The sequence below is a fragment of the Pinus tabuliformis genome, chromosome 1_2 (genome assembly GCF_031772625.1).
Source record: "Pinus tabuliformis cultivar Carrire ecotype Pingquan chromosome 1_2, CPIR1, whole genome shotgun sequence".
NCBI lineage: Eukaryota > Viridiplantae > Streptophyta > Pinopsida > Pinales > Pinaceae > Pinus > Pinus tabuliformis.
Genome location: NC_142298.1, coordinates 257,560,303 through 257,586,422, shown reverse-complemented (window position 1 = coordinate 257,586,422; position 26,120 = coordinate 257,560,303). Strand labels below are relative to the sequence as shown.

Below are 26,120 nucleotides of genomic sequence, written 5' to 3'. Positions count from 1 at the left end.
TGGCCTACGGCCTAGCCCAGCAGCAAGTAAGGTTGACAACCCAGCTATCTTTACCCTTGAACAGCAATGTCTTCCTCTTATTTCTGCACAGTCATGAGAGCTGAGACTAGGGTGTCTTCTTGCCTGTGTCAAGGCCTCTCCATGGACTGCGTTATGCCTTTTATTTACAGCGTTAAGGTCATCTCCTTGATTTCTTTAGGGTCATCTCTTATGGCAGCATTAGGGCCTTCAGAGGCTGTGGTTTAGATCCCTTCATTCTCTGCTGTTATGTCGCCACTAGGACAGTGTTTAGGCAGCGTCTGGTTACTCTCTTTGACGGCTAGAGATCCCCTAGGACTGCGCTATCTCTTCTCCTTATCTAGGGATGGGTTAAGCCTATAGTCCTCCCAATAGGACTGCAGCTAGGGCTTGCACTCACAGCAGTTAGGGCACATGAAAACCCTCCTCAAACTGCGGCCTAGAACAGCGTTTAAGGGATCTCTTTTAGGGCCTAGATAAGGCAGCGTGTAGATCTTTTATGGACAGCGTTAAGGTCTTCACCATGACTGTGTTTAGGGCAGCTTCATCTCAGCGTTGAGGGCTATTGCAACCAACATATTCTAGTCACCTGCTTGATTGTGTCCTAGATCTAGGGCATGTCTTCTCCATGACAGCGTAGAGCTAGGGCATCTTCATCTTAGGGTAGTGTAGATCCTTCTTTCCCATGGCAGCATCTAGGGCAGCTCCTCTTAGGGCAGTGTATTCTCTTAGGATCTCTCCTCCCACCAAAACCCAAAGACAAGTGGAGAGGAAGAGATTACAAGAAGAGTGTGTGTGCAAATGACTAGCAAGCCACCTCTTTTTATGCTAAAACATTGAGCACAAGTTGGGGCAATTTGGTTGCTGGCCGACCTTGACGAATTGTCCCATAACACAAATAAATTCATATCTCCATGAATACTTATCAGTGAAATATTCCTAATTTACCATGGCTAATTGGAATATTCGATTTTGTCCAATTTTTGCCTTCTATAGTTATTTGTAAATAAAAAGTGAGGAAGGGGGACATAACTCACTTTAGAATAAAAAGTCACTTCCTAGGTAAGCACAATGTTGTGACTTAAAGGGGAGCCAAGGGGGCCAAAGGGGGACACAGAAATGGAGCCCACGCAGACACATGGAGAGACTGCGCAGGAGGGAAGAACACGTGGCAAGAGGAGAAGCACACAGGAGGAGGTGAGCCTAGGGATTGTGAGCGGCAGAGGCTATAAAATAGAGAGGAGCCCACTCATTTTGGATCATTCAGTTATGTGCATTTTGAGTTAGTCGTTTTGACTTCTGAGCACGATGGCTGTTTAGCTGGTCTGCAGCACTGTTTAGTGCATTGAGTGTCTCCGTTCGGAGATCTCACCCTTAGCCCTGGGGGACTTCGAGTGCCTGATCGGGCAAGGTATTTCCATTGGTATTTCAGCAGTAGTTTTATCAGCATTTCAGCAGCAGTTTCATCATCATTTTTGGAGGACTGAGCAGTACTTTGAGAGGGACGCAGTTCCTTTTGGTTGTAGTGCTGGATTGGGGTTTTGCAGGTGGATTTATGTTGGGAGATTGAGCAGGGGTCCAGCTCTTGTCTCATTGGAGGATTTTTGGCAAGGTTTCAGGCAGAGTTTAGAGGGGTTTTCTTCAGTGGCAGCACAGGGCATTGAGGAACTTCACAAAACCCCAAGAGGGTGTTTTTCGGGGGTTGGCCATTCCAGGAAAGTTGTCTGGGTTTTTCTGGGTTTCTTGAGTAGAACCCGAATCCAGAGTTTCAGCTTTTTCCGAGGAGAGGGGCAGCGCCAAATCATCATTTGTTTCCTAGCAGCAATAGCAGCACAACACCAGCATCCACACAGAGAGGCCATTTTTGTCATTCTGAGAGTATTTTTTCACTTGCCTTGTGCAAGTCGAGGTGCCATCTGTCTAGTCACCTCTTGTACTCATTTTGTTGCTCAGTATAATAAAATGGCTTAGCATTTCTCGCTGCATTTCTTGTATATCTGCTTATATTTCTGGTTTACATTATTATATGCTGTTCCACTGTTATTTTATCACTTCTGGGTTATTATATCATTTGCATATATTTGGTTGGAGTTTTTGCTGGGGTTTGAGGAATATTCTGGGTTAGGAATATTACAGTGGTATCAGAGCATAGATCTGGCTTAGCCTGTGGAGCTAGCAATCTATGACACCAGGGGAAAAACCCTACATCTGTTACAGAGGTAGGAAATACAGAGACAGTGAGCGTAGGTTGGAGAATACCTACAGAGAGGGAGACTGTGTTCCGGTGGTGGACGCAGAACAGGAGGAGCCTGTGGTGGACGCAGAGCAGAAGGATCAGATGGCAGACGAAGACGGGAAGAGATTTGCAGATATGCTCCTCAAATCAGTGCAGGATTTGTCGAGACAGATTGAGGTGATGGGGCAGAGATTCACGGCAGTAGAGGCTAGACAGCGTGAGAGCCCACAGGTTTTCCAGGTTGGTGAGGGATCAGGTGCATCCCACCATTTGCCAGAGCAGCGTGATACTGTGCAGCAGGTGGCCTCACATGCCCCTACACGCTCTACCATGCCCATTTTCTTAGGAGTCGACGCAAGTGTTGTGGCCCAGCAGGAGGCAGAGCCCAGACATATGGGCGATTATTTTGTAGAGTACCAGGCCTATAGGCAGGAGTTCAGGGAAGCCCTCTCATTCAGAGATTTTGTTCAGCTCCAGCAGGATAGTAGACCCCGCGACCATCACAAAGGGTACTGGCATTACCATGATGGTGACACCCACCGTGCAGCGAGTAGATTCCACTTGCCTACATTTGATGGTTCATCAAACAGTTTGGAAAAGTCTTGGGTGGAGAAGCTGGACGTTTATTTCCAGCTTAACCAGATGTCGGAGGCAGAGGCCATCAAAGGTGGCAACATTGCATTTGGATGGCGAGGCCCAGGATTGGTGGTTTCATGGGATGGTTACACTGGGGCACTCCACAGTGATGACATATGCCGAATTTACCAAGAGACTGACAGAGCGATTTGATCGGAGGGATCCAGAGCAGCATTTTGTTGAGCTAACGAGGCTCAAACAGATAGTGAGCCCAGAGACCTACATTGCAGATTTCTTGAGGGTCTCAGTGATGGTGCCAGACCTATCCACGGCACGGAGGGTCTATATGTATGTTGAGGGGTTAGCAGAGCCACTTTAGGGTTTAGTCCGATCCACTAAACCGGCCACACTCCAGGACGCTATCAGCAGGACCCAGGACTTATAGGATGTCTTACCCAGGACCCGGACACCTTACCCCCAGAGACAGACTTTCCAGTCTAAGGGGAAGGATGTGAGGATTCCTCCTCCAAAGGGGAATCCAGGACGAGTACAGCTTGATGACGATGCCAGGAGGGAGCTGAAGAAGAAGCAGTTGTGCTTCACATGTCAGGAGCCGTGGGCACTGGGACATAGATGTGTTGCTGGCAAAGCACATTTTATTGAGGTCTTCTCCGAGAGCAGTGGAGAAGAGGATGACGAGGATGATGTGGAGGCAGGAGATAGCCATGCCATACAGGGACCTTTGCCACCTCCACTGCCAGCAGCAGGTGGTGCATCTTTTGCACCTACCGGAGGGGCCCTTGCAGCATTGCGAGGAGTTCCCAAGTATCTGATGCTACGCGTACGGGGGACAGTACGTGGCCAGCGAGTATCAGTTTTGGTGGACAGTGGGGTGACCCACAACTTCATCGATGCCCAGATGGTTGAGCGGAGAGGTATTCAGACAGAGAGCTTCGATGGGTTTTCAGTATTGGTTCCAGGAGATCAGACCATGACGTGTGCTTGCTATGTTCCAGAGCTTTCAGTGACGATGGGCACCTACACATTGATTGACCACTTTTTCGTGGTCGATATTCCAGACACCAACATGATATTGGGTGTTTAGTGGCTTATTACTCTAGGGAAGGTCACGACGGATTGGAAGACCCTAGAGATGGAGTGGGATGATGAGAAGACAGGGAGGCATGAGAAGATATGGGGACAACACACATATCCGCCTCAGACTGTTTCGGCTCATCGGATGGAGGCAGTCTTCCGGAAGGGAGACATAGAGTGGGTAGTGGAGCTGCGGGCATCAGAGGCAGGGACTATAGGACAGACGGTACATCCAGAGATACAATCCATCCTTGATCGTTATGCCATAGTGTTTGGGGAGATTCTACCAGGACAGCCACCGGATCGGGGGTTTGAGCACACCATCGAATTTGAGCAAGGCATACAGGCCGTGATCACCACCCCCTATAGGCACCCCAAGGCCTGGCTCTTGGGCACATTCGACTGAGCACGAGTCCTTTTGCTTCTTCTATAGTGTTGGTGAAGAAGAAGGATGGTACATTGAGGATGTGCATTGACTATAGGGCCTTGAACGAGAAGACCGTGAAGAATAGGTACCCCATACCCAGGATCGATGAGTTGATGGACGAGTTGAGGGGAGCACGATTCTTCTCAAAGATTGATTTGAGATCTGGGTACCATCAGATTTGCGTGAGGGAGCAGGACATTCCCAAGACTGCCTTCAGGTGTCACTATGGGCACTTTGAGTTCTTGGTGATGCCTTTTGGGCTAACCAACGCCCCGGCTACATTTTAGGCCTGCATGAATCACATCTTCCGTAGTCACTTGAGGAAGTTTGTGTTGGTATTCTTCGATGGCATTCTCATTTACAACAGGACTTGGGGGGAGCATCTCCAGCACATTGAGACGTTATTGCGTATCTTACAGGAGCAGCAGTTCTATGCCAAACTCTCCAAGTGTGAGTTTGGGTTGACAGAGATATTGTATCTGGGACACATTATAGGAGTGGACGGAGTGAGGGTCCACGAGGAGAAGATCAGGGCCATTAGAGAATGGCCAGAGCCAAGAAACATGACGGAACTTCGAGGATTCATTGGCATTTGTACTTAGTACCGGAAGTTCGTCAAGGGTTTCTCACAGCTTGCTACACCCTTGACAGATCTGACGAGGAAGGGGGCATTCAGTTGGTCGGATACAGCGCAGTGAGCCTTTGACAGGCTCAAGGAGGTTATGAGCAGCTGCCTAGCGCTTGCGTTGCCAGATTTTATGCAACCATTTGTTTTGGAGTGTGATGCGTTGGGAGAGGGCATTGACGCAGTATTGATGCAGGGAGGTCACCCTATAACTTTTGAGAGCCGGAAGCTCCTTCCGCATGAGAGGTTGTATTCCATATACGATAAGGAGATGTTGGCCATCATGCATGCACTGGCTAAGTATCGACAGTATTTGGTGGGTAACAGGTTCAGGGTGAGCACTGATCACAACAGCCTCAAATTCTTTTTGGTGCAGAAGCAAATACAGGAGAGGCAGCAGAAGTGGATCAGCAAGATCCAAGCATATGACTTTGACATTGAGTATGTCAAGGGTAAGAACAACGTGGTAGCAGATGCCCTTTCACGTAGACCTGCCATGTTGTCTCTTATGAGCTTGGATACAGAATGGAGGGCTCAACTTTTAGTAGAGTACTCCAAGGACAGGTTTGCATGTGAGGTTCTGGATGGGCAGGTGGCAGATGACAAGTACAGGGTGGTCGATGAGATCATCTATTACAGGGACGGGATCTTCTTGACTGAGGGGTCTCAGCTCAAGAAGAAGATACTCCAGGCATCTCATGATTCACCATTGGCAGGACATCAGGGGTTTACCAAAACCTACAGGGCCATTAGGGAGAGGTTCTCATGGAAGGGCCTCAAGGAGGATGTACTCTAGCACATCCGGGAGTGCGATGTTTGCCAGAGAAACAAGGGAGAAATGAGCCATCCCGCGGGATTATTGCAGCCTCTTCCCATTCCGGAGGGGAAATGGGAGAGTATTTCGATGGACTTCATCACAGGATTGCCCATGGTACAGGGCAAGGATTGTATCTTTGTCTTTGTTGATCGACTGACAAAGTACATACATTTTTTTGCCATATCTGCACACTATACAGCAGCACAGGTGGCTGAGCTGTTCTTCAGAGAGATCTTCAGGCTACATGGTCTTCCTAAGACCATTGTCAATGATAGGGACAGCCGTTTCATGGGCGGGTTTTGGCAGGAGCTTTTCCGGTTGGTGGGGACGAAGTTGACACCGAGTACCAGTTATCACCCACAGACGGATGGACAGACAGAGATAGTTAACAAGTGGCTAGAGGGCTACTTGCGTAACTATGTCAGTGGGCAGCAGCGAGCATGGTTGAGGTGGTTGCATCTGGGGGAGTACTGCTACAATACTTCACATCACATGTCCATTGGTATGTCACCATTTTATGCCTTATATGGGTATCATCCTTTATCTTTTGTTGACGTGATGTTTGGTGATAGCAGGGCTCCTAGAGCCAAGATTTGGATCCAAGAGAGTTAGGATATCCTCCGAGCTCTCAAGGATAACATGGCTACAACACAAAACCAGCAGAAGCTGTATGCCGACAGGGGTCGGGTGGAGAGGCAGTTCGAGGTAGGGGACCTGGTCTACCTACGATTACAGCCATACAGACAGTCGTCACTGAAGCAGAAGGGGGCTGAGAAGCTCAAGCCCCGCTTTTATGGGCCATACAGGGTGATACGCAGGATTGGACAGGTTGCATATGAGTTGGAGCTGCCCCAAGGCAGCAAGATTCATAACATTTTTCATGTATCATGCCTAAAGAAGGCATTGGGGCAACAGGTGACAGTGACAGATGAGCTACCACCCATGGATGACGAGGGGCATTTGGTATTGTCGCTGGAGGCTATCATTGATACTAGGGAGATGTAGTTGCGGAGTCGGACGGTTCGGGAATTCTTGGTGAGGTGGAAGAATTTGTCGGATGAGGATGCCACTTGTGAGAATGAGAAGATCTTGCAGCATCCATCACTTCAGTTGCTTGAGGACAGGCAATATTTTGCCGGGGGAGACTGTAATATTCCTAATTAGCCATGGCTAATTGGAATATTCAATTTTGTCCAATTTTTGCCTTCTATAGTTATTTGTAAATAAAAAGTGAGGAAGGGGGACATAACTCACTTTAGAATAAAAAGTCACTTCCTAGGTAGCACAACATTGTGACTTAAAGGGGAGCCAAGGGGGCCAAAGGGGGACGCAGAAATGGAGCCCACGCAGACACATGGAGAGACTACGCAGGAGGGAAGAACACGTGGCAAGAGGAGAAGCATGCAGGAGGAGGTGAGCCTAGGGATTGTGAGAGGCAGAGGCTATAAAATAGAGAGGAGCCCCCTCATTTTGGATCATTCAGTTATGTGCATTTTGAGCTAGTCGTTTCGACTTTTGAGCACGCTGGCTGTTTAGCTGGTCTGCAACATTGTTTAGTGCATTGAATGTCTCCGTTCAGAGATCTCACCCTTAGCCCCGGGGGACTTCGAGTGCCTGCTTGGGCAAGGTATTTCCATCGATATTTCAACAGTAGTTTTATCAGCATTTCAGCAGCAGTTTCATCAACATTTTTGGAGGACTGCGCAGTACTTGGAGAGGGACGCAGTTCCTTTTGGTTGTAGTGCTGGATTGGGGTTTTGCAGGTGGATTTATGTTGGGAGATTGAGCAGGGGTCCAGCTCTTGTCTCATTGGAGGATTTTTTGTAGGGTTTCAGGCAGAGTTTAGAGGGGTTTTCTTCAGTGGCAGCGCAGGGCATTGAGGAACTGCGCAGAATCCCAAGAGGGTGTTTTTCAGGGGTCGGCCATTCTAGGAAAGCTTTCTGGGTTTTTCTGGGTTTCTTGAGTAGAGCCCGAATCCAGAGTTTCAGCTTTTTCCGAGGAGGGGGGGCAACCCCAAATCATCATTTGTTTCCTAGCAGCAGTAGTAGCACAGCAGTAGCATCCACGTAGAGAGGCCATTCTTGTCATTCTGAGAGTATTTCTTCACTTGCCTTGTGCAAGTCGAGGTGCCATCTGTCTAATCACCTCTTGTACTCATTTTGTTGCTCAGTATAATAAAATGGCTTAGCATTTCTCGTATATCTGCTTATATTTCTGGTTTACATTATTATATGTTGTTCCCCTGTTATTTTATCACTTCTGGGTTATTATATCATTTGCATATATTTGGTTGGAGTTTTTGCTGGGGTTTGAGGAATATTCTGGGCTAAGAATATTACAATCATAATTGGATGATCTTTAGATCAATCCTACACCTCTTGACGAGATGAATCCAAGACAAATATCAGCTGCCATGAATAAGTATACTCACATAGAGTTTGGCCCTAGTTGCCAATTTTAACAAAGATTGATGAATGTTTGACCATTATCCTAACACTTAAAGTTCTATGAATCTTTTCCCTCTGTTTACAATGCATGCACCATAGTGGAATGAGTCATAACATCATAATTTCAAGCACTCCGTTTTTAATAAATATCATAGCTATGAATGAAATGTTCAATTTTGGTAGCTATGGTTGGTATTGCTTAATTGTAATAGCCCACAAAATTAAAAGAAAATGAAAATATAAAATTGAATTCAAGTGGGCTCCAAAAGAAGGAATATTAAGTTTTTTCCTCCACCCTAAAGACACACCAATTCAGGCTCATTCATCCACTATGTATTACCATTCATTCTCTTCACTTGGAGCCAATTCAAATTACAAAATCATCTGATTTTCTGTTCGTCCATATGAAGGAGAGAGAGAAAAAGAAGTCTGAAGTTTGACCAAGTCTGTCCTGTTGAACTTTTAACCATTCTCAATCCTCATAGTGTATATTTGGTCACTTGATGTACATATATTTATTCTTGTAAAGCATATTTTAAATGCTAGAGTCAAAAGAAAATTTAGTCTTGAGTCAAAGTTCCATTATGACTTTTAAAAGAAAAACTGAATTTTTGAATTGTAATTTTTCGCTCCAAAAGAAGTCCAAGTTAGTCGCCCTCCAAGTCAAGTTGGCCTTGGCAAAGGACACCCATTCGGGCAAGATAGATCGGTATATAAAGGCAGCTTGACCTCCTCCTCAAGGGCATTTCACATCCCTCTCACAAGACATCTTCTAAGCAAGCAAGCGAAGAACAAGAAGGACGAATAGGATGACGAAGAAGAAGAATTGGCTCTCTTTTTCTCCCTTGCACATGTGTGAATATACTCTCTTCTTTCTAGTTTGCAATCTTTCTAGGCATTTTGTTGCAGGGAGCTGAAATTTTGGGGAAACTGGTAGCTGCAGGAGGGCTGAAATTTCTAGGTCAGATCAGGAGGAGCGAATTTCTAGATCAGATTGGGAGGCTTGACTTGGAGGGGAAGACCAGGTTTGACCATAGGTCTAGGTGTGTTTCTTGTTGAACAAAATAATTTTTCTATTGAAAAGGTTGCTGGGCTTTTCCCCTTGGTGATTTTTCCCAAGGTAAATCTTATGTCTTATGTAATATTCCAAATGAAAAAACACCATAGATAATAGAAGAAATGAACTAGCTACAACTACTAAATTAAAAAATGCACAACCATACACATTTGAACACGCAAATATGGTTAAAAACTCTGATTCATTTTATTAGTTCTGAAAAATATGAGTTCAATAAATGAGATAAGAGGAACCTAGGCTTGCTACTGCAAGCTATGGCAAGGACCCATGTTAGAACTGTGATGCCCAAGTGTTGGAATGACTCGACAAAAAAATCTCTTCTTTGACCTAGAAAATTACTGCCATTGTTGCTATAGGCGCACTGGGATTTCCACCCTCAATTCTGCTCTAAAAATTCTGCAAAATTAAATGTAGGCTCTTCACACCAGCTCCAACCAAACCCATAAATACCTCACGGACCCAAGTGGTGGAAATGGTCCCAGGGTAAACTGCGCCCCCTCCAACAATTTATGTTGCTGGCTACTGAATGGAACTAGGATTTCTGCCCGAAGTGCTCAATTCTTTTTGTAAAATTAATCCTAGCCTCCTCTCAGCCAACCCACAAAAACCCAGAAAAGCTTCAAGCTGAATCCAACATGCCCTTGTGATCCCCAAGAAGTGTGTGTGGTTCCAACTTGCTGGAAATACGCCCTATAGAAGAATCCTGTTGTAGGAAGCCAAATCAGTTCCTGGAAAATCTCCTCCAACCCTTGCAACCATTCCTCCAAATCTCTTTATCTCTCCTTTCCCAACTCCCATGAAATTTCCTTGCTCTTTCTAGCTGTGTAGTAGATATCCAATGATCTCTGCGGAAGCCCAAATTTTAAACAATTTGGCCCTCCAAAATACAACAGTCTCAGCCCTACAAAATACCAAGAGGAAACTTTCCATTCCAATGGATAAATTCTTGCAAAATCTCTGACCCAATCTCCACTTCCTGCTAGCTCCTCTCAACCCATGAATTCCCTTTCTGTGCCCTAAGAAAAAACATGCCCAAGCTGATGAATGATCTGCAAATTAGCTCCTCAAACACCCGGAACAAACTCCCCCTTACTCTCCTAGGGTGACACTCGAAGTTCACCGAAGGTAGAGGTGGAATTCCTGCTTGGGAATTCCTTGTGCTAAACAACTCAAGAGAACTTGAGTTCATAAGTAAAGTGGACAAAAGATACAAATGAAGGCCTTTTCTCCTTATTTATAATTGTTGGCCTCCTTTTCTCCCTTGGTGGCCTTCATTCTTTCCTTCTCCTAATTTGCACCCCCTCCTCTCTCTCTCTCCTCCAAGAGTGCGAGTTCCCTTCTTGGGCCAAATTTCTCTCTTGTGGGCCCTACGTTCCAATAGAGCTGCAATTTCCCTTTTTCCTCCTAAGTCCCAATGTCGGAAATGCCTCCTCTTCCAAAAATCGTCTCTAATGTGGAAAATCAAAATTGGGGATATTACATCTTTTTGCATTGTGATCGCTACTGTTGCACTATTGTTTATGGTTGAATTTCTGAAGTATAATTACCAAATGATATATTGAATAAAACTAAAAGAAGATTTGCATCAAAAGTAATTATTAGTTTTCCAGAAACAATGTTCTAGTTTCTATTGCACTTAGAAAATCAACATGGTATCGAGGTTTGGTGAAGGAAGGAACACTAAGATCACCTTTGAAGAAACCCTACTTTGAGCTTCTATTGTTGAAGACCTTCTTGTTGATTGACATCCATGGCTTCCTCTATGAAATCTGAGAACAAGTTGGAAGGAGCATCCAACTTTAGAGTTTGGAATCTTAGGATTGATCTTATTCTTGCAAAGAACAAGGTCTTAGATATTGTAACAGGAAAAGTTGTAGAGCCAACATATGATACAGGAAAGGGGAAGTTCAAGGAAGATGACATCATTGCTATGAGTCTTATTGTAGACTCCATTAGAGATCATCTAATTCCCTACATTGCAAAGCTTGATACTTCCAAGAAGATATATGAAGCCCTAACTAATCTATTCACTATCAAAAATGTTGGTCAAGCCATGAGTCTAAGGAATGAGCTTTGTGATGTAAGAATGACAGATGATGACACCATGGCTTCATACTTCATAAGATTTCACAAATAAGAGACCAACTTTCAGCAATTGGAAAAACTATATCTGAGAGCGAACTTGTGACTACAACACTCAATGGCCTACCTAAATCATGGGATGCATTTGCAATTGGTATAAGTAGCTGGAAAGAAGCTCCTACATTTGAACAACTATGGACGTCTTGTGCTCAAGAAGAATCAAGGATCATATCAAGAGATAGGAAGGAAGAAACTACTCAAGCATTTGCAACTTGCTTCAAGGAAAATAAAGAAGAAGGGTGGCTCTCAAGGCAAAGGATTAGGAGAGAAGAAGGACATGTCAAGAATTCAATGCTATGGTTGTCATAAATATGGTCATTTCAAGAAGGATTGTCCTGAATTGGCTAACAACAAAAATAAAAAGGGAAAACAACATGCTTCTGCAACTGATGTTGAAGATGAACACCCAAAGAAGCTCAAAGGTGACAAGGATTTCTTCTACTTTTCTACTCTAATAGGTTCTATTACAGATGATGACGATATGTGGCTAGTAGATAGTGGAGCATCAAGACATATGACTGATGCACGTGGAAATATTTCTAGCATAACGAAAAAGAGGTTGTCCCAAAGGGTGGAGCTTGGAGACAATCACAACTATGCAGTCAAAGGAGTTGGAATGGCATCCATAGAGCTGGAATTTGGTAATAATATGCATCTGTTAGGGTCCCACCCTAACCCCCTTATTTATGTAATGGGATCGAATCACAGTCAAGAGTCAATAAAGCCCATATTAATAATTGTAAGTGATTAACCCGCAATTAATGACGGGACCACAGTTAGTTGCAAATGGGCCGTAGTATTAGATAGATGGTATTAATAAAACCCATGGTATTGATCCTTGGTATTGCATGTATGAGTCATATATAAAGGATAGAGACTCCCTGCGAGGAGCATTGTGTCTTATTTGTGTCTGCTCTATTGGAGGTTGCCCCCTCGAAGAGGCCAGTGAACATTGCTTTCTGAATAATAAAATATTTGCTGTTGTCTCTCACTATTCTATGTTCTCGGTATCTTTCTTCGCATATTCTGTATTTGGGTATCTTTTTGCTGGTTAAGAGCATAACAAGTGGTATCAGAGCACTTTCCAGGGCCAGTGGGATCTCCATTTCTTAGCAATTTTTTTTTTGGCTAGAGACGTGTTCCGGCGTCTTTAAACCATGGGATTTGTCGTTGAGCGCATAAACCTGCGAATTTGGGGAGGCATGCACGCAGGAAATACAAGAGGTGGTTACGCTTGTTGGACTCCCTTGTAACCCCTATGGGTACCCCTTCGAGTAGTAGCGCATTAGACAGAACCGCATACGGATTGTCTTCCAAGTACCTTCTGGGTATATCAGAAGCCCCTTAGCTCCTCTGCAACCTCGCCATAGATAAATCGTCGGCCGTCTTGCTGCTACAGTACACTGAGAACAACACTCGGAGAGATTACTCGCCCTTACGATAAGGTAGTCGGGTTGTACGGCTAAGGGTACGGTTGATCCTCCTTAGTTAGAGCCCTAAAACATTGGGCCGAGTACTACTCTCAGACCCTTATGTATATTGCGATCTGTAGCACCTGACACTCCTCGAGACCATAGTTCCCTTTTCTATCTGGGGATCACGTATCATCTCTGCCAGATCAGCGTGCAAAGAGGTGCAACAGCAGCAGACATCAGTCCCGCAGTTTCGAGTTAGCAGACTAGCCATTCCGATCTATTAGATCCATCAGATCCGCAGTAACAGTCTGTTCCGCCGCCCAGAGCTATCCGATCCGCCATTCAGATCTCTCAGATCCACCAGATCTGAGTAGTTGTGTGGGGTTCCTATACTGGGGTATAATTTTCGCAGGACTTTTGGCCGCATTGACATTTTGAGGATTTGGCGACTGCAGTATTCATAAGGAAGGAGTAAAACTCCGTTAGGAGTTTTCAGAGAAAAAAAAAAAATCTCCCGGGGCGCTTATTGGTGATCTAGCCCATCAGAATCAGGACGACGAGTTGAGCACGGTGGTACCATTCAATTCTTAGTGAAAATTTTTTTTTAGGCGGTCCCAATTTTCAAGAACATCAGGTCGATGCATGGTAGAAACTAGAGCTCAAGCTATGGCCAATGAAAGGATGGACAAACTTGAAGAATCCTTGCAATCCCTCCACATTCAGCTTGACCGACTAAATAGCATGATCCCGAGCATAATCCCGACGGGCAAGGAGGAAGCCCATGAGGAGGCGTATATTGGCAATGGACACAGTGAGGGTGAGTCTAGCCACTCTCTTCACCTCGGGGGCCCCCACCAACAATCCCGTCCGCGACCTCCCAAGTTGGATATGCATAAATTTGATGGTTCTCACCCGGCAACATGGATAGCACAAATGGAGCAGTGTTTCAATCTGAATAACATCTTAGATAATGAGACTGAGCTTATTTTGGGGAGCATGTACTTGGACAATGAAAGGTGGCAATGGTGGGAATGGCATCAACGTTGCAATGGACCTTTTAGGACTTGGAACTCCTTCAAAAAAGCTCTTACAAAACGCTTTGACCAGGAATCTTCTTTTTTGGGTCGTCTTACTAAGCTCCGACAGACTGGCACAGTGGATGAATATATTACAGCCTTTGAAGCCTTAGCCTTCCGCACTAGGGGTCTCTCAGATGTGTTCTACACGGAATGTTTTATCAGCGGTCTTAAAGAAGCCATAAAAGCCCACGTCTTACTGCACCACCCTCCCACATGGACGGAGGCTTGTAAGGTAGCTCGTAACGTGGAACATGCGTTAGCAGCCCAGTACAATCGCCCAAATTTCACCGCTAAGGGTCGCCCCCCACAGGCTCACAGCACGACTCAAACACTTAAGGTTCAAAAGGTGTCACCTGCAGAAATGGCCGAAAGAAGAAAGCACGGATTATGTTACTACTGTGATGAAAAATACTCCCCAGGTCATAAATGCAAGGAGCCCAAATTTTTTCAAATTGATGCCACTGATTACAACTCATCGGAGGAAGATCCACCACTGGAGGAACATGAGGCAGTGGAAGAGGACAAACAAAAGGACAATGTCCCTGACGAACCAGTTATTTCGCTGCATGCTTTGGCAGGGGTTTCTTCACCTCAAACTCTCAAAATTAGAGGTTTTATTAAACATCGCCCAGTAGTAGTCTTGATTAATAGTGGAAGTACACATAATTTCATCCATCAAAAAGTCGCGGAAGCAGTGCATTGTTTTGTACGAGCAGTTTCTAACTTCCAAGTCCAAATTGCGGATGGGGGCACAATTAAATGTGAAGGCTGCTGTGAAAATGTCAAACTTCAAATGGGGGATTATCAGTTGAAGACCCACATGTTTGCCATACACATGGGAAGGTGTGACATTGTCCTCGGTGCTGAATGGCTTCGCACTCTTGGGCCATTCACAATGGATTTCCAGAAGTTATATATGAGTTTTAAGCAGAACAACTCCACACATACCCTCCGTGGACTCCAGGCGAGAGCTCCCTCTATCATCAGCTCGCATAGGATGGAAAAATTGCTAAAAAAGGGCCATCATGGAGTTATAGCTCAATTTAATGCCATCCAGGCAGTCGAAACCAAGTCTCTGCCGATTCATCCTAAGATGCAACAGATTTTAAATAACCAACTGCCAGTCTTTGACAAGCCTCATGAGCTTCCACCCTCGAGAGGGGAACATGATCATGGCATCACCTTGGTTCCAGGGGCCCAACCCTCAAATGTGCGCCCATATAGATATCCGTTCACCCAAAAGAATGAAATAGAAAAAATATTCAAGGAACTTTTGGAAGCAGGTGTCATTTGTCCCAGCATTAGTCCTTATTCATCATCGATGGTCATGATGCTCAAGAAATATGGGGAGTGGCGGATGTGTCCAGACTTTAGGGCCCTCAATAAGTTGATAGTCAAAGATAAATTTCCCATCCCGGTGGTTGACGATTTGCTGGATGAACTCAATGGGGCTCAATTCTTCACTAAGCCGGATCTTCGCTCGGGCTACCACCAAATTCACATGAAGGAAGTTGACATTCCAAAGACTGCTTTTAGAACTCATGAAGGCCATTATGAGTTCCTGGTCATGCCATTCGGTCTTTGTAACTCCCCCTCTACTTTTCAAAGCCTTATGAACCACATTCTCAAACCATATCTCAGGAAATTTGTCCTTGTCTTCTTCGAAGAAGAAGGGTGGCTCTCAAGGCAAAGGATTAGGAAAGAAGAAGGACATGTCAAGAATTCAATGCTATGGTTGTCATAAATATGGTCATTTCAAGAAGGATTGTCCTGAATTGGCTAACAACAAAAATAAAAAGGGAAAACAACATCCTTCTGCAACTGATGTTGAAGATGAACACCCAAAGAAGCTCAAAGGTGACAAGGATTTCTTCTACTTTTCTACTCTAATAGGTTCTATTACATATGATGACGATATGTGGCTAGTAGATAATGGAGCATCAAGACATATGACTGATGCACGTGGAAATATTTCTAGCATAACGAAAAAGAGGTTGTCCCAAAGGGTGGAGCTTGGAGACAATCACAACTATGCAGTCAAAGGAGTTGGAATGGCATCCATAGAGCTGGAATTTGGTAATAATATGCATCTCAACAGTGTCCTACATTTACTAGGTTTGAAAAGAATCTTGTCTCTATTTCAAGTTTAGAAGATAAATGAGATAGAGTTGCTTTTGTCAATGACAAAGTACTTGTATGGTCCAAGGGCTCTAGTATTGATGATGCCAGGGTTATTGGGATTCATGAAGGAAGATTATATATATAGGCTTGTGAGTCAACTAGCTCAAGCCCTAGTTCATGATGAAATTCAACCAAGTGAGCTATGACATATAAAGTATGGACATCTTCATTATAGAGCGTTACCTGAATTGAATCAAATAATTTCAGGCATCCTTGAATTGCATATAGATCATGAAGGTGTCTGTAAAGGTTGTGCTCTTGGGAAAAATATTAAGAAGCCATTTCCAAACAGTGACAACAGATCTAAAGAAGTCTTGGATTTGGTACACTCTGATGTGTGTGGTGTCTATAAGACCACTTGGAGTTTCACTGTACTATGTGACATTTATTGGCGACTTCTCTCACAAGACATGGAGTTAACTTTTGAAGACTTCTTTCCTATGTTGCAGGAAACGTGGGGTAGGAGGGCGTTTCCGTACGGAAATGAGTAAGAAACGCTGAAACGTGTTTGGTACGGCCCTGAAACGCGTTTCAGGCCGTACTGCCACGTTTCACGAAACTGAAACGTGGCCAGTACGGCCTGAAACGCGTTTCAGGGCCGTACGACCCACGTTTCAGCATTTACTTGTGTTTTTTATTTATTTTTATTATTATTTGTTTTCTAATCTATTTTTACGTTAGCCTAGTGACTTCTAGTTGCTTCCAGATGCCTGTCTAAAGTTATAAAAGTGAACTTTTGCCCTAGTGTTGATATGCAGTTCATGGTAATGTTAAATTCTTAAAGTAAAAGTGATATTCTCCTTTATTTTTCATTTTCATCCTTTTACTTAAATTTTTAACATTACCATGAAATGACTCAGGATGTTTGAGAGTGGTTTCGCCCTCATTGGATTTCATATGGAGAAAGTAGAATTTTAGATCTCACTCAAAATCCAGCAGACTTATCTGTTTTTCAGGATTTCAGGATTGGGGGATTGCAATTTTTCCATTGGATTTTATCATGTACTAGGGTATGGAACTTGTATTTAATCGAGAGAACAAAGCCCTCTATGCATGGGAGACTCCCAATAATCAAGAGATTGTAGGGTACTAGGGTATGAAACTTGTATTTAATCAAGAGCACTAAGGTCATTCGACTATGTAGGAGGAGACTCCCAATCAAGCACGAGACAAAAAATTAGAAATTTCTCGTGGCTGATTTTGGATATTTCTATTTTCATTATGTGATTATTCATGAGTAAATGTGATGTAAATTTAGATACTTATAGTTTATGCATTGACAATTGACAATTTTATCATAATGTAATAAATTAGAATGTATCATATATGCTTTATGATTGCACATATTTCTTAAATGTCCTAATATATATATATATATATATATATATATATATATATATATACGCGTTTCCCCGTTTCCAAAATTTGGGGAGGTCGCGTTTCGTATTGCTTCCCGTTTCGGAAACTCGTACGCGTTTCCCCGTTTCGTGCAACCTTGCTTCTTTCACAAGGTTTCAGGAATTCAAAGTTGAAGTAGAGAACTTGACAGGTAAGAAGATTGTAATATCCCATATCAGGAATATATCCCAAACAAAAGCAAACTCCAACCAGAGATGGACTGGGAGGGCATTTACCAGATATGTCGCCTCTAAAAAGAGGACGAGATCCGGAGGCTACCTGGCCCTTTCCAGACTCTGTCTTAGAGTATAATAGAAACACACAAGTGGTATAATAACCGAGAATGCTCACAGAGATACAAGTGACAATGATACTATATATATCAAATAAACCATAAACAGATACATAAGAAATGCAGAGAGAATGCTAAGCCATTTTATTATACTGAATAATAAAATGAGTACAGGAGGTGATCAGGAAGATGGCACCTCTACTTGCACAAGGCAAGTGAAGAAATACACTCAGAATAGCAAAGGAATGGCCCCTCTCTGATCTGCGTCCAAGCTGCTGGGAAAACTGCTGCGCTGTTGCTGCTGCTAGAAATCAAACAAGGATTTGGGACTGCTCCCCTCTTCAGGAAAAGCTGAAACTCTGGAATCGGACTCTACTTAAGAAACCCAGAAAAACCTAGAAAGCTTTCCTGGAATGGTTGACCCCTGAAAATCACCCCCTTGGGGTTCTCCGCAATTCCTCACTGTTCTGCGCTGCCATTGAATAGAACCCTCTGAAACTCAGCCCATAACTCTGCCAAACTCCTCCAATATGCAAGAGCTGATCTCTTGCTCAATCCCTTGGCTGAAATCCTCCACAAACCCTCAATCCAGACTGCTCCCAAAAGAACTGCGTCCCTCTCCCAGTGCTGCGCAGTCCTCCAGAACACTGATAAAACCACTGCTGAAATGCTGAAGATACTGCTGCTGAAATGCCAATGAAAATACCTTGCCCGAGCAGGCACTCAAAGTCCCCTGGGGCTAAGGGTGAGATCTCCGAACGGAGACACTCAATGCACTAAACAGTGCTATAAACTAGCTAAACAGCCAGCGTGCTCTAAGCCAAAACGACTATCACAAATGCACATAACTGAATGATCAAAATGAGGGGGCTCCTCTCTCTTTTATAGCTTCTGCCTCTCTCAATCCCAATGCTCACCTTCTCCTGCGTGATTCCCCTTTTGCCATGTGTTCCCCCCTCCTGCACAGTCCCTCCATGTGTTTGCGTGGGCTTCATTTCTGCGTCCCCCTTTTGGCCCCCTTGGCTCTCCCTTTAAGTCACAACGTTGTGTTACTAGGAAGTGACTTTTATTCTAAAAGTGAGTTATGTCCCCCTTTCTCACTTTTTTATTTACAAAATAACTATAAGAGGCAAAATTTGGCAAAATCGAATATTCCAATTAGCTGGGGCTAATTAGGAATATTACAGTCTCCCCCAGCAAAATGTTGCTTGTTCTCAAGCAACTGAAGTGATGGATGCTGTAAGATCTTCTCATTTTCCCAAGTGGCATCCTCATCCGGCAAATTCTTCCACCTCACCAAGAATTCCCAGATCGTCTTGCTCCGCAACTGCCTCTCCCTGGTATCAATGATAGCCTCCGGCTGCAACACCAAATGCCCCTCATCATCCATAGGTGGTAGCTCATCTGTCACTGTTACCTGCTGCCCTAATGCCTTTTTCAGGCATGATACATGAAAAATGTTATGGATCTTGTTGCCTTGGGGCAGCTCCAACTCATATGCAACCTGCCCAATCCTGCGTATCACCTTGTATGGCCCATAAAAGCGGGGCTTGAGCTTTTCAGCCTCCTTCTGCTTCAGTGACAACTGTCGGTATGGCTGTAATCGTAGGTAGACTATGTTCCCCACCTCGAACTGCCTCTCTACCTGACCCCTGTCGGCATACAGCTTCTGTTGGTTCTGCGTTGTAGCCATGTTATCCTTGAGAGCTCGGAGGATATCCTGACTCTCTTGGATCCAAATCTTGGCTCTAGGAGCCCTGTTGTCACCAAACATCACGTCAACAAAAGATAAAGGATGATACCCATATAAGGCATAGAATGGTGACATACCAATGGATATGTGATGTGAAGTATTGTAGCAATACTCCCCCAGATGCAGCCACTTCAGCCATGCTCGCTGCTGCCCACTGACATAGTTACGTAAGTAGCCCTCCAACCACTTGTTAACTATCTCTGTCTACCCATCCGTCTGTGGGTGATAACTGGTACTCGGAGTCAACTCTGTCCCCACCAACCGGAAAAGCTCCTGCCAAAACCCGCCCATGAAACGACTGTCCTTGTCATTGACGATGGTCTTAGGAAGACCATGTAGCCTGAAGATCTCCTTGAAGAACAGCTCGGCTACCTGTGCTGCTGTGTAGTGTGCGGATATGGCAAAGAAATGTGCGTACTTTGTCAGTCGGTCAACGACGACAAAGATACAATCTTTGTCCTATACCATGGGCAATCCTGTGATGAAGTCCATCGAAATGCTCTCCCATTTCCCCTCCGGAATGGGTAGCGCTGTAATAAACCTGTGGGATGGCTCATCTCTCCCTTGTTCCACTAGCAAACATCGCACTCCCTGATATGCCGGAGTACGTCGTCCTTGAGGCCCTTCCAGGAGAACCTCTCTCTACTGGCCCTATAGGTTTTGGTAAACCCCTGATGGCCTGCCAATGGTGAATCATGTGATGCCTGGAGTATCTTCTTCTTGAGCTAAGACCCCTCAGTCAAGAAGATCTAATCCCTGTAATAGATGATCTCATCGATCACCCTGAACCTGTCATCTGCCACCTGCTCGTCCAGAATCTCACATGCAAACCTGTCCTTGGAGTACTCTACTAAGAGTCGAGCCCTCCAGTCTGTATCCAAGCTCATAAGAGACAACGTGGTTGGTCTACGTGAAAGGGCATCTGCTACCACGTTGTTCTTACCCTTGACATACTCAATGTCAAAGTCATATGCTTGGATCTTACTGATCCACTTCTGCTGCCTCTCCTGTAACTGCTTCTGCTCCAAAAAGAACTTGAGGCTGTTGTGGTCAGTCCTCACCCTGAACCTGTTCCCCACCAAATACTGTCGGTACTTAGCGAATGCATGCATGATGGCCAACATCTCCTTGTCGTATATAGAATACAACCTCTGGTGCGGAAGGAGCTTCCAGCTCTTAAAGGCTATAGGGTGACCTCCGTGCATCAATACTGCGTCGATCCCCTCTCTCGACGCATCACACTCGAAAACAAATGGCTGCCTAAAATATGGCAATGCAAGCACTGGACAACTGCTCGTAACCTCCTTGAGCCTGTCAAAGGCTCGCTGCGCTGTATCCAACCAACTGAATGCCCCCTTCCTCGTCAAATCTGTCAAGGGCGCAGCAAGCTATGAGAAACCTTTGACGAACTTCCAGTAGAAAGTACAAATGCCAATGAATCCTCGAAGTTCCATCACGTTTCTCCGCTCCGGCCAATCTCTGATGGCCCTAATCTTCTCGTGGACCCTCACTCCGTCCACTCCAGTGATGTGTCCCAAGTATAACATCTCCGTCAACCCGAACTCACATTTGGAGAGCTTGGCATAGAACTGCTGCTCCAAGATGCGTAATACTGTCTCAATATGCTGGAGATGCTCCTCCCACGTCCTGCTGTAAATGAGTATATCATCAAAGAACACCAACACAAACTTCCTCAAGCGACTACGGAAGATGTGATTCATGCAAGATTGGAATGTGGCTAGGGCGTTGGTTAGCCCGAAGGGCATCACCAAAAACTCAAAGTGCCTATAGTGACATCTGAAGACGGTCTTGGGAATGTCCTGCTCCCTCACGCGAATCTGATGGTACCCTGACCTCAAATCAATCTTTGAGAAGAACCGTGCTCCTCTCAACTCATCCATCAACTCATCGATCCTGGGTATGGGGTACCTGTTCTTCAGCGTCCTCTTGTTCAGGGCCTTGTATTCAATGCACATCCTCAATGTATTGTCCTTCTTCTTCACCAACACCACAGAAGAAGCAAAAGGACTCGTGCTTGGTCGGATGTGCCCAAGAGCCAGAAACTCCTGAATGGCCCGCTCTATCTCGTCCCGGTAGGCCTTGGGATGCCTATAGGGGGTAGTAATCACTGCCTGTATGCCCTGGTCAAGCTCAATAGTGTGCTCAAACCCTCGGTCTGGTGGTTGACCCGGCGGAATCTCCCCAAATACTATGGCATACCGGTCAAGGATGGACTGTATCTCCGGGTGCACTGTCTGCCCTGTTGTGCCTATCTCTGATGCACGCAACTCTACGACCCACTCTATGTCTCCCTTCTGGAATACCGCCTCCATCCGATGAACCGAAACAGTCTGAGGCGGATACGTATACTATCCCCGTATCTTCTCCTGCCTCCTTGTCTTCTCATCATCCCACTCCATCTCTAGGGTCTTCCAATCAATCGTGACCTTCCCTAGAGTGATGAGCCATTAAACACCCAGTATCATGTTGGTGTCCGGAATATCGACCACGAAAAAGTGGTCAGTCAATGTGTAGGTGCCCATCATCACTGAAAGCTCTGGAACATATCGAGCACACGTCATGGTTTGATCTCCTGGGACCAAGACTGAAAACCCATTGATGCTCTCTGTCTGTATGCCTCTCCACTCAATCATCTGTGAATCGATGAAGTTGTGGGTCGCCCCACTATCAACCAAAACTGACACTCGCTGGCCACGTACTGTCCCTCGCACGCGTGGTGTCAGATACTTGGGAACTCCTCGCAATGCGGCAAGGGCCCCTCCGGTGGGTGCAAAAGATGCACCACCTGCTGCTGGCGGTGGCGGTGGCGGTGGCAAAGGTCCTTGTCCATCATGGCTATCTCATGCCTCCACACCATCCTTGTCATCCTCTTCTCCACTGCTCTCAGAGAAAACCTCAATGAAATGTGCCTTGCCAGCAGCACATCTATGTCCTGGTGCCCATGGCTCCTGACATGTGAAGCACAACCGCTTCTTCTTCAGCTCCCTCTTGACATCATCGTCAATCTGCACTCGTCTTGGATTCCCCTTTGGAGGTGGAATCCTCACATCCTTCCCCTTAGACTGGAAAGTCTATCTCTGGGGGTAAGGTGTCCGGGTCCTGGGTAAGACATCCTGTAGGTCCTGGGTCCCGCTGATAGCAACCTGAAGGGTGGTCAGTCTAGCGGATCTGACTAGACCCCGAAGTGGCTCTGCTAACCCCTCAACATACATATAGATCCTTCGTGCTGTGGATAGATCTGGCACCGTCACTGAAACCCTCAAGAAATATGCAATGTAGGTATTTGGGCTCCCTGTCTGTTTGAGCCTTGTCAGCTCAACAAAATGCTACTCTAGATCCCTCCAATCAAATCGCTCCATCAATCCCATGGTGAACTCGACATATGTCATCACCATGGAGTGTCCTAGTGTAACCATCCCATGAAACCACCAATCCTGGGCCTCACCATCCAAATGCAATGTCGCCACCTTGATGGCCTCTGTCTTCGACATCTGGTTAAGCTAGAAATAAATGTCTAGCTTCTCCACCCAAGACCTTGCTGAACTGTTTGATGAGCCATCAAATGTAGGCAAGTGGAATCTGCTCGCTGCACGGTGGGTGTCACCATCATGATAATGTCGATACCCTCTATGATGGTCACGGGGTCTACTATCCCGTTGGAGCTGAACAAAATCACGGAATGAGAGGGCTTCCTTGAACTCCTGCCCATAGGCCTCTACAAAATAATCACCCATGTGTCCAGGCTCTACCTCCTGTTGGGCTACGGCCCCCGTGTCTGCTCCTAAGAAAGTGGGCATGGTAGAGCGTGTAGGGGCGTGTGAGGCACTTGCTGCGCAGTATAACGCTGCTCTGGCAAATGGTGGGATGCACCCGATCCCTCACCAACCTGGAAAACCCGTGGGCTCTCACGCTGTCTGGCCTCTACTGCCGTGAATCTCTGCCCCATCACCTCAATCTGCCTTGACAGATCCTGCACTGATTTGAGGAGCATATCTGCAAATCTCTTCACGTCATCATCTGCCATTGGAGCCTCCTGCTCTGCGTCCACCATCAGCTCCCTCTGTTCTGCGTCCACGACAGGCTCCTTTTGTTCTACGTCCACCACTGGAACACAGTCTCCCTCTCCGTAGGTATTCTCCAACCTACGCCCAGCGTCTCTGTATCTCTGACCTCTGTAACAGATATAGGGTTTCTCCCCTAGTGTCATAGATTGCTAGCTCCACAGGCTGAGCCAGATCTATGCTCTGATACCACTGTAATATCCCATATCAGGAATATACCCCAAACACAAGCAAACTCCAACCAGAGATGGACTGGGAGGGCATTTACCAGATATGTCGCCTCTAAAAAGAGGACGAGATCCGGAGGCTACCTGGCCCTTTCCAGACTCTCTCTAAGAGTATAATAGAAACACACAAGTGGTGTAATAGCCAAGAATGCTCATAGAGATACAAGTGACAATGATACTATATATATCAAATAAACCATAAACATACACAAGAAATGCAGAGAGAATACTAAGCCATTTTATTATACTAAGTAATAAAATGAGTACAGGAGGTGATCAGGAAGATGGCACCTCTACTTGCACAAGGCAAGTGAAGAAATACACTCAGAATAGCAAAGGAATGGCCCCTCTCTGATCTGCATCCAAGTTGCTGGGAAGACTGTTGCATCGCTGCTGTTGCTAGAAATCAAACGAGGATTTGGGATTGCTCCCCTCCTCAGAAAAAGCTGAAACTCTAGAATCGGACTCTACTCAAGAAACCCAGAAAAACCCAGAAAGCTTTCCTAGAATGGCCGACCCCCGAAAATCACTCCCTTGGGGTTCTGCGCAGTTCCTCACTGCTCTGCGTTGCCATTGAATAGAACCCTCCGAAGCTCAGCCCAGAACTTTTCCAAACTCCTCCAATATGCAAGAGCTGATCTCTTGCTCAATCCCTCAGCGCAAATCCTCCACAAACCCTCAATCCAGACTGCTCCCAAAAGAACTGTGTCCCTCTCCCAGTGCTGCACAGTCCTCTAGAACACTGATAAAACCACTGCTGAAATGATGAAGATACTACTGCTGAAATGCCAACGAAAATACCTTGCCCGAGCAGGCACTCGAAGTCCCCCGGGGCTAAAGGTGAGATCTCTGAACGGAGACACTCAATGCACTAAACAGTGCTGCAGACTAGCTAAACAGCCAACATGCTCTAAGCCAAAACGACTATCACAAATGCACATAATCGAATGATCAAAATGAGGGGGCTCCTCTCTCTTTTATAGCTTTTTCCTCTCTCAATCCCAATGCTCACCTCCTCCTGCGTGATTCCCCTTTTGCCACGTGTTCCTCCCCTCCTCTGCAGTCCCTCCATGTGTCTGCGTGGACTCCATTTTTGCGTTCCCCTTTTGGCCCTGTTGACCACTACTGGTCAACTACCCATGCAGTACTCCCCCCTTTGCTTGGCAGAAAGGGGGAGCTCCTGAGCGACGTGTCCGTGCCAGCCTACAGTCATCAACATTTTTATCATTTTTGTTGTAAACCCAGTCTGCATGAAAAAATTGTAAATAATCTAAGCAGATCGGAGTCATGTATGTAAAATTGCCTAGGTGGACCTAACTTTCTATGATAATCTATGTCCCGGAAGGTTTTTTGTCTCACCGATCCACGGATCGGCAGAGTTTTCCTTCAAACCTGACCCCAAAGCCGGGATTGATTTTGTCATTAGAACTTTAGGAGAATCCTAGTGTGTTGATCTGCTAATTTATCGTTGTGTCGCAGAACTGGGTGTTTTGTGAGGGTCTGTGTTAAATGGGCTTGTCCCTTAAGATGTAATTTTGTAAAAGTCATGATGTAATGTGTCCTGAGGGTCGAGAAATGTTGTAAATCCCCTCATGAGTCCTAGGTCCTAGGTCCTAGGTGATGTTTCCAACGGCTCAGTTTGATGATCCATCTTAAAATGAATTAAAAAAAAAAAAAAAAAAAAAATGAATAAAAATAATAAAATAATAAAAAATTAAAAAATGAAGCAAAAACCCTAACTAATAAAATAATAATATTTTAAGTTAATAAATCGACGGATGAGATCAAGAGATGTCTTGATCCTCATCAACGGTCGAGATCAGTTCTACATGGATCACCCAAAACTAGCCGTTGGGATCATTTCCTTTATATAGGGTCTTAGGTGGTCATTTCAGATCATCTGATCTGTGAGTCTGTACTGAAAAAGCTCTCTTGTAATTTGATTTTTGGTTAATAAAAAGACTTTGGGGTCCATATCTTGCTGGTGTTACTCTCTTGGAATGCTGTGAGATCATTTCATTTTCTGCATATGTTATTTTCAGCTGTTAATAAGAGCTTTTCTAGAGTATTGTGGGTACAGGTATCTTGCTCACTTGCTAGGGTTTGGGTGCTGCTAGGGTTTCAGGAGTAATGGCAGGTATCTCCATTACTGTTTGAGATCTAGCAGCATTTTGCCCTCTTTATTGACGATTGTTTTGAGCTGTGCAGAATAACATTTTCTGAAGGAATTTG

General features: G+C 45.2%; 1 protein-coding gene across 1 annotated transcript in view; it reads left to right on the top strand.

Moving 5' to 3' along the window:
- The window catches only part of LOC149205346 (phosphoglucan phosphatase LSF1, chloroplastic), a 449,301-nt gene that overhangs the window by 271,830 nt on the left and 151,351 nt on the right, over nucleotides 1-26,120 (top strand). The window lies entirely within an intron of this gene.